The sequence below is a fragment of the Poecilia latipinna genome, unplaced genomic scaffold (genome assembly GCF_001443285.1).
Source record: "Poecilia latipinna isolate Pla-1442-1.1 unplaced genomic scaffold, P_latipinna-1.0 Scaffold687, whole genome shotgun sequence".
In the NCBI taxonomy this organism is placed as follows: Eukaryota; Metazoa; Chordata; class Actinopteri; order Cyprinodontiformes; family Poeciliidae; genus Poecilia; species Poecilia latipinna.
This window is the reverse complement of record NW_015113303.1, coordinates 159,220-169,962: the sequence shown is the minus strand read 5'-3', so window position 1 is coordinate 169,962 and position 10,743 is coordinate 159,220. Positions and strand designations below refer to the sequence as shown.

General features: G+C 40.8%; 1 long non-coding RNA gene across 1 annotated transcript; it reads left to right on the top strand.

Moving 5' to 3' along the window:
• The first annotated feature begins 2,887 nt into the window (after window positions 1-2,887).
• Window positions 2,888-7,648, top strand: LOC106954893 (uncharacterized). Its single transcript, XR_001426457.1, has 3 exons — window positions 2,888-3,378; window positions 5,225-5,331; window positions 5,444-7,648. It is a non-coding gene; the product is annotated as an uncharacterized LOC106954893 (long non-coding RNA).
• The last annotated feature ends 3,095 nt before the right edge of the window (window positions 7,649-10,743 follow it).

Genomic DNA, 10,743 nt, shown 5'->3' with positions numbered 1-10,743 from the left:
GATATCTAAATCTATTTAGTCCACAGAGGCTGTCGTGTTCGTGCTGCCTGCCATTTGCAGCCCTCTGAAGCTCCATTAGTTGGCTTGGTGAGCTCCAGCTCTGATACCTCGCGGGACGACAAATAACAGCTCTGCTGAAGGCTCTTTGAGAGTGACCGATCGTACATTTGTGGGAAAAGGCCCGCAGCTTAGGAAGGGAAGAAAGAATTCCTCTGTGATTGTCCGCATTCACTGAAACTGAAGGCTTATTCTTACCTTCTTGTCTTCCGCGTCATATTTGCAAGTGATGAAAATGAGATTGTGAACTCCAAAGGATATTTCTGTTGCAGAGAGGTTGAGATATGTATCTCTGTGGGTCTGTTTGCTTTCCCCCCCCCCCTCCTTTTTCTTCAGTGGCAGAATTATTAACGGGGATCCAACATTTAGTGCTCCGGTAACCCCAGTGATTAGGTCCTGCTGACAGTTGAAGGTAAAGTTTATTGTTACTCGGGGACCCAGGCTGCGCCGCCATATTAAAAACGGGCCGTGCATGCAGAGCTGTTCGTGAAAGCAGACGCAGGGAATAAGGAGAGATCAAAGGAGTGCCCCGGTGAGCTTCTCCTCACTGGAGATACTGTTCAGATGGAGGAATGTGTGTTTCTGCGAGTGTGTATTGTGAGGGACGGAAAGAAAAGAGCGGTAGATACTTTGACAATACTAAATTAGATCGTGTGAGCTAAGTTCGGATTAGAGAATTAATAATTATTTGCTGACCGTTATAAACGTAATTTGACAGCATTGTACAACTTGGACTGAACTAATGCATAAAATTGAATTATAATGTTTTTATATGTAAGAATATTATTAGACTTAATATGTTCATATGATTTAATCTTTTCTTTCTTGAGATTATCCTATGTTGTAAATTGGCATTGAAAAAAAAAAAAAAACCTTGACTGAAATTTAGAAATTCTTGAAAAGGACTTTTAGATCAAGTACATACAATTTTTATTGTAAAATGAATTAATTGTATAGTGTATTGTGTACATATGTATAATTAAATACATGTAATATTTACACATATGTAAACTGGGATGAAGTAAAACTAAACATGTTTCACATCAAACTTTAGAAAATAAGATATTTGAGGACACAAACTGTATTATAATACACCAGCAATTTAAGTACCAAATTAATGCAGTGCATTCTTAAAAAAAAAAAAAAAGACATTTGTGCTCTGTGGCCAATCAGATGCTCAAGTGTACAGATAAAAATGCCTTTCTACCTGCAGGCAGCCCAAGGCACGTCATTAGTAGAAAAAATTTTGATGCCCCGTACAGGCGCTTAGAACTATCAAGAGCAGCGAAAAGTAAGAAGTCATCAGTTTTTCTCCAAATTTCAACATGTCCTTGACTCAAATGCAGCAGAGACAGAGAGGAGAGGCAGAGGGCCTGTAGGATTAGGCCTTTAGGTGTCACTGTACTTTCAAGAATCTGTCTTGCCCCCACAAACACACACAAACGCACACACACACATGCATTCACAGAGGCAGCTCTCTACTAAAATGGTGTCACGTCAGGGCATCTATTGTTCAAGAACGCTGGGTTTGGCTCTCATTCGGTTGTGGCAACACAGAGAGGGCCGGCGTGCCGCACTGAAGTCGCCGTCCTCCAGAGATGGATGATTAATGGCTGAAGCCACAGCACCGGAGCTGCTCTCACAAAATCAAATTCTTCATCGAGACGTCAATCCTCAACTCTTTAACTTTGACTAGCGTCAAGTGTTTCTGGCTCACACGGAGACCTAATTCAGCTCAAACTTAAAGTCTCACCCTCACAAAAGCACACATGCAATCCTGCAACTCTGCGAGCGAAGATTTGCAAGTGGAATTGCGACAAATCGTACTATCGCTTACCTTTAATACGCGTTCTGATTCTGTTCTCGCAGAGCTAAAATTCCTCTTTGAAAATGTGGGAGAAGCAGGATTTGTTTTGTTATTATTTTATTAGAGGCTCAGCATTGCACAGTCAAGACTGCAAGAACACAGTTGTGCCATAAATACATCCATATGCTCTCTGTTTGTGGCTATGCATATTCCTATTCAAGGAAAAACATGCGGTTTCATGGTGAAAGACTTTCGATTCAAAAAATAACCTTTGTAGATGAGAAGATTTGAAACACTTTTCACCCCCCATCACCATCACCACACCACCACTCACCCCTCTCCTACATCATATCTCTATGCCTCATCTCCCTCTCTCTCTCTCTTCCTCTCTCTCGCCCTCCCTCTCTCTCTTTCTCCCTCAACCCAGTGTGATTTTGATCTCTCCATCTACTTTGCCTTTAAGTCTAATCAGCCTTTGCCTTGTTACTCTGGTGGTATTCTGGCCCCCTTTTTCCTTCTTTTTACAAGCAAACAAATACATAAATAAACAACAAGCGTAATCACGCTCGCTGCTATGATGGCTGCAAACACCAGCCGTAAACACATTCTCATAAACACAACGCGGGTTGTTTTGAGTCACCGATCGAAGGGGAGGGTGATGGCGTCTCTCCAATATAAATGTGAAGGTTTATTTGTTAAGGCGCCACGTGTGAAGGGAAATGTCACCTCAGGACGGCGCTCTTGTCACCTTGTTAAGAGTTAGCACGGGCCACTTGTGAGCCAAGCTGAATGTGAAAGTTGAGGAAGTCTCAACGGAAGGTTAAAAAAAAAAAAAAAAAAAAAAAATATATATATATATATATATTTATATTTTTTTTTTTTTTCCAGAGGTTAACAGTTCGGGGCCATGATGGGCATGTGCTGTCAGACATGCTTGATCAACAAATCTCTACACTTGCTGTGCTGCCTGCAGCTGGATATTTTCAAAATGTAAATTTCATAAAAATAATAATAAAAAAAATTATTCGCCTTGCCTGCTTTACTTTTTACCCTCCCAACTTGTTTTTTTTTTTTTTTTGCATCAACACTGAAATGTTTTCTTTATCACAGGAGAAGTGAATTTATTTTTTTTTTTTGGGGGGGGGGGCGACAAACAGCTCTGCCTGCTGAGCTGAAACGAACATTCCTGACAAGATTTGGTTGAGGAGAGGATACCGTGCCGTCTCGTTGCTCTACTCTGGATTCAGCTATAAACATATGAAATAACATTTTGCAAAGATGGAAAAGGCAGAAAGCAGAAACAAGCATTTTTTTCCCTCCCTTTTTCTTCCTCTCCCTACAAACTTTTCTTTCCTTTCACACAGTTTTTTTTTTCTTTTTGTCTCCCCCAGCACCACCTCCTGTTGGAAATTACCTTTAAGACAAAGAGGCTATGTGTTGCGACATGGCATGCTTACTGTACCCCGTGCCTGTTGGGATTTTCAGAGCACAACCTTCCAGGCATGGCTGCACAGGTAATTAAAACTCTTCTGGATTCTTTCTACATTTCTGCTGGCAGGAATGTTCGGGGCAAGACTTCGGGAGACAAAGGTAGCTTGGCACATTCCCCACGCCCCCCAAATCAACATGTGTGGAATCAAGAATGGGGGAAAAAAAAACAAAAAACAAAACAAGTGAGACTGGAATATAAATGTTCAACAGCGCTAATGTGAGTGTGAGGAGAGTTCAGGGGGGTAGTGTGTTTGAGCAGAGATAGGCAGCAGCCTGTATAGGAGGCTTTGTGACCTATATTGAGGTAGGAAGGAGTGATAAACATAAGAAAGAGGGGAGAGGGGGAAGAGGATATGGGGTTAGGGACCCAAAAAATGCAAAGAAAGGAGCGCAGGAATAGGAGGTGATAGACGGGAATTGCCAAAGAATGAAAGAAAGAAAGAGGCAGGTGTCTTGACAGTGGCATGCCAGATGACCTTGGGCATGTCACGCTGCCATCTGTTTCCTCTGTCTGGCCTGTCAACATACCTCCAACTCCAGTTTAAACATGACATTCCAGCTTCCCCGCACACTGACGGGTAGCCTTCGTCACCCCGACAGAGAGCCCCCGACAGAAAGCGAGAGATAACGGAAGAATCCAGGGAGGCATCATGAGCCAGAGAGCGAGGAGGTAGAGGTACGGTGTGGCCGAGTAAAAAAAGGGAGTGACCTTTCCCTCCGCCAGCCTGTTTTTATGAGCTGATATTGTTATCAATGTACTACTCCCCGGATGGCCACTAGAGCTACAATAACGCCATTGAGCTGACAGTCCATCATCATCGGACAAAGAGGGGCGCTAACGCTGACATCCTGTGGGGCACTGGGTTGCATCTGATTGCGCTCATAAATGAGCGCAGCTCTCATAAAATCATGTGGTAACTGCTTAGCAGTGCACAGGGTGAATGCTTTTGTTATCAGCGGCTCGAGTGACACGCGGGGCCGGCTGCTCGCTTTGGTGCCCCGGTTCCTGGTTTTCAGATGAAATGTGTTGTTGCAACAGGGACAAGTGGAAGAAGATAAAAGTAGTGTAATAATTTTTCATCCTTTTCTTGCGCAATGTTTATTATTTTAAAGACTCCCCCCCCCCCATAGGATAGGTTGGATTCCTATCCTAGCTGGGCGGAAGGCATCTACGAGAGCGAACCACACATCTCTACCTTGACATATGCTCATGCTTTTTCTAAATGATTGAATCAATATTAATCGATTCTTAATGGCTCATTGTATTGGTAAAACCATTAATGCTGATAGCTGAATATGTAATGAGGGAAATTTAGTTGAATAGATAACATAAAGCAATATACTGTAGTCATTGACAATATGTTGATGGTGAAATGCAATTTTTTTGTTTTACTGCTCCATGAAACACATGCATCCATTTCTTTTGCTCGTTTTGATGACATGACTTCTGCTGTGCACAGAATTCTGGGCTTTAAATGCAGAAGTACAAGTTTGCAGGAAATGTAAATAGCAAACAACAAATGACAGAGATGGGGACTTGAGTTTGCAGTCAAGTCTCCAAAACAAAGACTTCAGAATTGAGTTAAACACTGGTGCTAAAGGCTAAACTTCGAACTCAAATATTATGAATCAATTTAATCAGAGCTAAAGCCTGTGAGGGTAAATCATTTGTAAAAGAGATTAACGTCGCCCTTCTGAGTTACCATAGTGTAGAAATGTAGTTGTCATGGTGATGTTACAGTTTTTCTTTTACTTTTCACCCACCTTTTCCCATTGTTAAGACCAAGTCAGAGTTATCTTCTCTGGGTCTTTTCTACGAAAAATATTGCTCATTGAAAAGTGATTTTACTTCTTGTTTTTTGCACCCAGGATGATTACACAGCAGTGGAAAATGATGGATAGTTAGGATTCAGAAGCTAAACTGAAAGCACAGGAGATAAAAAAATACATAGTTTTTTGTGTCAAAGCAAAATCAGGTAAACAACTAATTCAGCTGTGAGCTAGATAAATACATTTTATCCTTAAAGCATTTATATACAGTTGCTCAGAAAACTATCTTAGCTCATTTTCTTTTTCTCCCTTTTGCAGGCAAGGTGATATTCTGACATTTCTAAAAAGACTTAACAAAAAGCATCTGGGACTGAGCCAATAACCAGAAAATAATGACATCTGTGATGAAATTCCCAACCATTTCTGAATGAAATAATTACATTTCAAGTCACAGACCAAGAAGTAGAGCCTCTGGTTTGAATTTCCCTCACGTGACCTCGCGCCCTCCAAAACAACAGAATTCTTTCCATGCAGTCCTGACACTCTGGGGATTAGGGAAGGTAATTCTACAAAGACCAGGCCCGGCGCTCTCCTCCTCATCCTTCTCTGACTGATATGTAGGGGAAGTGGGACCCTGACCTACTCCTGACTGGCGGAAATTGCTCTGACCTCTCAGCGATTTTGAGAGGAAGCCAGACCTGGCACATAGGTGCACTGGCGCTATGGCAACCTCTTCTGACCCGGAGGACCTTTGGCTGGCCTACCCCCTTTGGCCATTTACACACACACACACACACACACACACACACACACACACATGTAGCTCCTGCTAGATGGATTGAGTTACCTCTTAGTGGCAATGGCTGCCTCTGTTTTGCATCCTCTCCTCTATTTTCATCCCGGGAGCCGAGCAGTGCCCCAGTCATTAACACTAGCAGCCCTGCCTGTAACGGCAGCTAAAAGGTCTGCATTCATGAGGGACATCCTGGAAACCAGATGTGCATGTGTGGTGAGAATATGTGTGCACGCAAAGGCCCTGGAATCAAACGTGTCCAGAAGCAATGGATCAAGCTCTGCGTGTGTGCGCCTGAGCCCCCCGGGTCTAAGCGGTGCACAGGTCACCAAAGGCAAAGTGAAGGTTGGTTGGGAAGGGGGTCACCCATATGCAGACACAATTAACAACAACAAAAAAAACATTATTGTTTAATATGACAGGTAATTAATCTCAAATAAATAGATATTTGAGAGCAAGGTATTTGAAAATGGATAACTAATATTTAAACACACATATTATATTTCGACTCCGGGGATGTTTTTAAATTAGACACTATGATAAGTCACTCTTGAAAACTTCGCCATCTAAAAATTCCACTTAAATGGTCTTTAAAGAATTTACGTGGGTTTAGTTTTCAGGACTGACAAAGCATCACTGAGATCTTCATTTACTTCAAAACCCCAGCAAATAATACCCAAACATTGACATGATCGTTAAAATACCATATATAGCCTATGTATTATAAATAAAGTGGCCTGACGTTAACGCCACTGACAGGCAATGCTTGCCATGGTACAACAGTGTTATGCTGGCAAAAATCTGCATTGACTTGGTTGTTACTTTGACACTTGCCTCCTACCTATACATTCTTGAAGACCAATTACACTTTGCACATGGCAACAGCTTTACCCTACGGTAGCACCTCCAATCGCATCCACCCCTTCCCAGGTAAGACAGCGCTGGGTTTTGGAACATCTCAAAGAATACAAGAAACAGCCGGAAGTTTTCACCCAGCTTCCAAAATCCTACAATACCAAACTGATGTCATCTGTGAAAGGACACCAAACATCCATGGAAAACCTATCCAACAACTCAGAGGAGTTTCAAAGAATGTTTCTTTTTTCATACAATGCTGCATTAATATGTTTTGGACTCAAAGCCACAAACTTTAAGCTGTTTTTCAGGGCGTTTTTTCATGACAGAGAGACACATAGTAGTTCATAGTTGTGTTTCAAATAAGAATCTGAAAAGTGTGATATGCATTTGTATGTAGCCTTACTGTTTGCTACAAAGTAAAACAGTTTTATGTAGACACTGTTTTTACATAGACTTTTAGTTTATGTTAAACTACCTGCAGCTCAGTGTGAATGGATGGTGAGCATATATGAAAAGGAAATTTCTTCTCATAGACTTTCAGTTGGATTTAGGTTTGGACTTTTTCTGACTCATGAAAACACATTTATTTCATTGTAGAACTGGCATCTCTTTAAGCTGTGATGCAACCTGAGAAGATTCACAAACAGTTACTTTATAGTACTAGTTTGGGCACTGGTGCTATTGTGGTACTCAAGACTGGTCTTAAGTATTTTTTCTCTTTAAAACCATAATTGCAACCAGCTTTTATTAATATTGAAACTAAGTCTGAAATTCCAAGCTGCATTGAAATACAGTTCAATGAAAATTTTAAATGCTGTCACTACATGGAAAGAAAAAATTATAAAAATGTGTAAGAAAACAAAAGAACAATTTTTTTCAGGGGAAATATACAGTATGTTTTTCTGTCTGTGAAACATGCAAAAATAAAAATGCTGAGTGAGTTCAGTCCTCCACCTACACCTGTCATCCCCACTCACTCTGCCTGGAGCTAATGCTAAGTCAGTAATCATTTAGCTGAATGTATGCACAGACTTGTCTGCTTTGTTTGATTTTATACCAGCTTGTCAGATTCAATAGAGAAGGGACTTGTAGTTGAGGGTCTGATTACGTAAAAGTTTGGGTTCACCTCAATGCATAGCTTCTAAATGAAAATGTTAGGTGAACCACCGCAACCGGTTAGTCCAGAGCCTTTTTATAGGTGGGTTTGCTAATGAGCTGCCACTCAGATTTTTTTTATTTTATTTTTTTAAAGATTTGCAACAATTTTTGTTTTAGTGTTTAGTCTTGAAAATTGTGTTGTATTGGTTTGGTTTTGGTTTCCCTCGAAGTTTTGCTTTTGCCTGGTCTTGGTCTTCATTTGGCCTTACGTTAGATGGTCTTGACACTAGTCACTGGTTTAATGACTTCCAAAGTTTTAGAAGCGATAGTAAACAGACAATACCGTCAAATTTCTCTATATTTTGTTTAAGCGGTAGCCATATTGAACATGAAACTCAGGTTTGCTCGACAAGCTGACTTTCCCACCTGGAATTTAGACTTTGTCTGGATGTACTTGTTATTTTTCTGTTTCTGTGGTGTGTTCGGGTTGACAGGAAATGTTAGTTTTCCTCGATACATTTTCAGTTTGGGCCTTATCTGGTGTTTCTGGGATAACTTAAAAAAAAAAAAACTGCCTTCCACTGATGCCGCAGTCATCGAGTCTGATTGCCCAAAAAGATTGAATTGCAGGTCAAGATGGATTTACAAAAGATTGACACAGGGCTGATGACAACAAATAGTTGTTACACTTTTAAGATTTTTATTAGTGAAAAAGAAAATACTTCTTCCACTTTTACAACGTGGTCTTGGTCTATTGAATAAAATCACCATGAAGTACATTGAGGTTCGTGATCGTAATGCAACAAAAAGGTGAAAGACTTATCAGGAATACTGTCGTAAAGCTTCACTTTCTGACTGGTTGAAGCTGTTTTGGTGCCAATAAGATTGTCGATGTCACCAAGGTAATCTTCACTGGCTAATTTCATACATGGGAATACAGCTGAATGTAAGATATTAAACACAGCAGGATGCTGTGAATTCCTTTCAAGATTGCTAATAAGAGTTTTAATTTGTGCCTCTATATGGTTCACCTTTTGCTTCACGAAGGAAGAATGAAGGCAGTAGTGCCAGGAAATGTTTTCAATCCACAGTGAAACATGGCAGCCAAACTAAAACTAAATGAAAATAGATTGAATACATTTCAGAGTCCATTATTTTCTCCCGTTCAGAGCCCTGCTAACACTGGGTTGAACTGTCCCATTTTGAAGCAGCAATCCATTTTTGACTAACTGATATCATGCAGCCTGTCACGTTAGTCTGCGTGAAACAGCGGGTCTATTCCTCATCTCAGCGGCCGCTCGCTTACAGTGGGGACAAACAACACTTCCTTCTCATTTGGAAAGAAATAACGGGGCCAGAAACTGTGCTGGCAGCTAAAAAGAAACTGCACCCCAGAGCTAGAGCGACACACGAAACCAAGGACACCAGGCAGCTATTGTTTCTTTACATTTTAGTTTTCAAGAATCACTTAAGGAGCTCTGCAGACTTACTTATTTTAGTGCTTAAATTGCTCTCTGTAGTTCCAAGCTGGCAAACTGTTCTTTACCAACTGGGCAGTCGCTTCCACTGGACACCACAGAAAAAACAAAAAAACAAAAAACACTTCCACAGTGACCTTGATTGGGGAATTGAAGGCCCCTTAGCCCATTTTAGTGGGTACGATCACATTTCCATTCTGACTATTCCAATTTTCATGACTTGCACAAGCAAATCCGTATGCCGGAGACAGCTCCATTATTAGTGCGCCTTGCACAGGGCTCAGTGGCAGGATATTGCATAGAGGAGCGTATAACAGCTGAGCAATGTGAGTCGGGCAGCTGGGCATGCAGGTATTGTAATTTTAATTCCCTTCTCAATTCCCACGTCCCCATACAGTGGGGCTGTTGTTCTCCTCAAATGAGTCTGATGTAAAATGTCACTGAAAACTGAAATTACAAGAAAGCAGAAAAGTAGGTTATTTGATTTCTTGTGACACTCTCGATGCCCATCGTCAATTTTCTTTCTGTGATATTGGAGACCATAATATTTATTAGCAGTGGGAATACAAAAAAATAAAGCAAATAGTTGTAAAATATTCAACTGTGGCAAGGTTGCGTCCTTTTTAAAATCTACAAAAAAAATGACTCATCTTTAACATGTTCGAGTTAAGCATTAGCATAAACCGTTAACCTTTTTTTTTTCATTATCTTGTGAAACATTTTAAATACATGATAGCTTCAGCATCCATCATCACATTTGTGGAGCAAAATGCCTCCCTGTTATCCTCCATCTAAATGGCCATTAGCAAGACTAACCCAATTAGCGGAACAAGATCTAACACAGCCTTCCATTGTCCTTCCATCACAGGAAACAGTAGAGGTTTGCTGCATTCTGATCAAATGTATGGTGATTAATGACCGCGCTCTCACAGTGTTGACAGGCTGTAACAGCTCCAAAATCCTGCCCCACCCTGGCACCACACAGATTTGTCTGTATAACTGACACTTGAATGAATAAATTGGGAAATAGGTCCATCACCAGCCTGACTACATATACAAAATGAACAACAGGAGTGTGATGCTGTCAGGTCCATGTTCTCCCTCTTGACAATCCACATCTGTGCATTGGGAATAATGACCAGGCTAAAAATATTGGAAACTCTGCAGAGAAAATGCTTTAAGGTCGTTTTAATTATACGGATGGGCTGTCGAGCAGTCACGCTTGATGGGAAACAGAAACAAATGAAGTCATGGCTGACTGAGAAGTTTGCCAATAACTTGGTGGGCACCATACTTTAGAGTATGCTGGTAAGTATGGAAAACGTATGAAAAAATCATTCAGTTCAACTTTGTCTTGCAAAATACTTCATTCTTTCTTTTAAGACACAAAG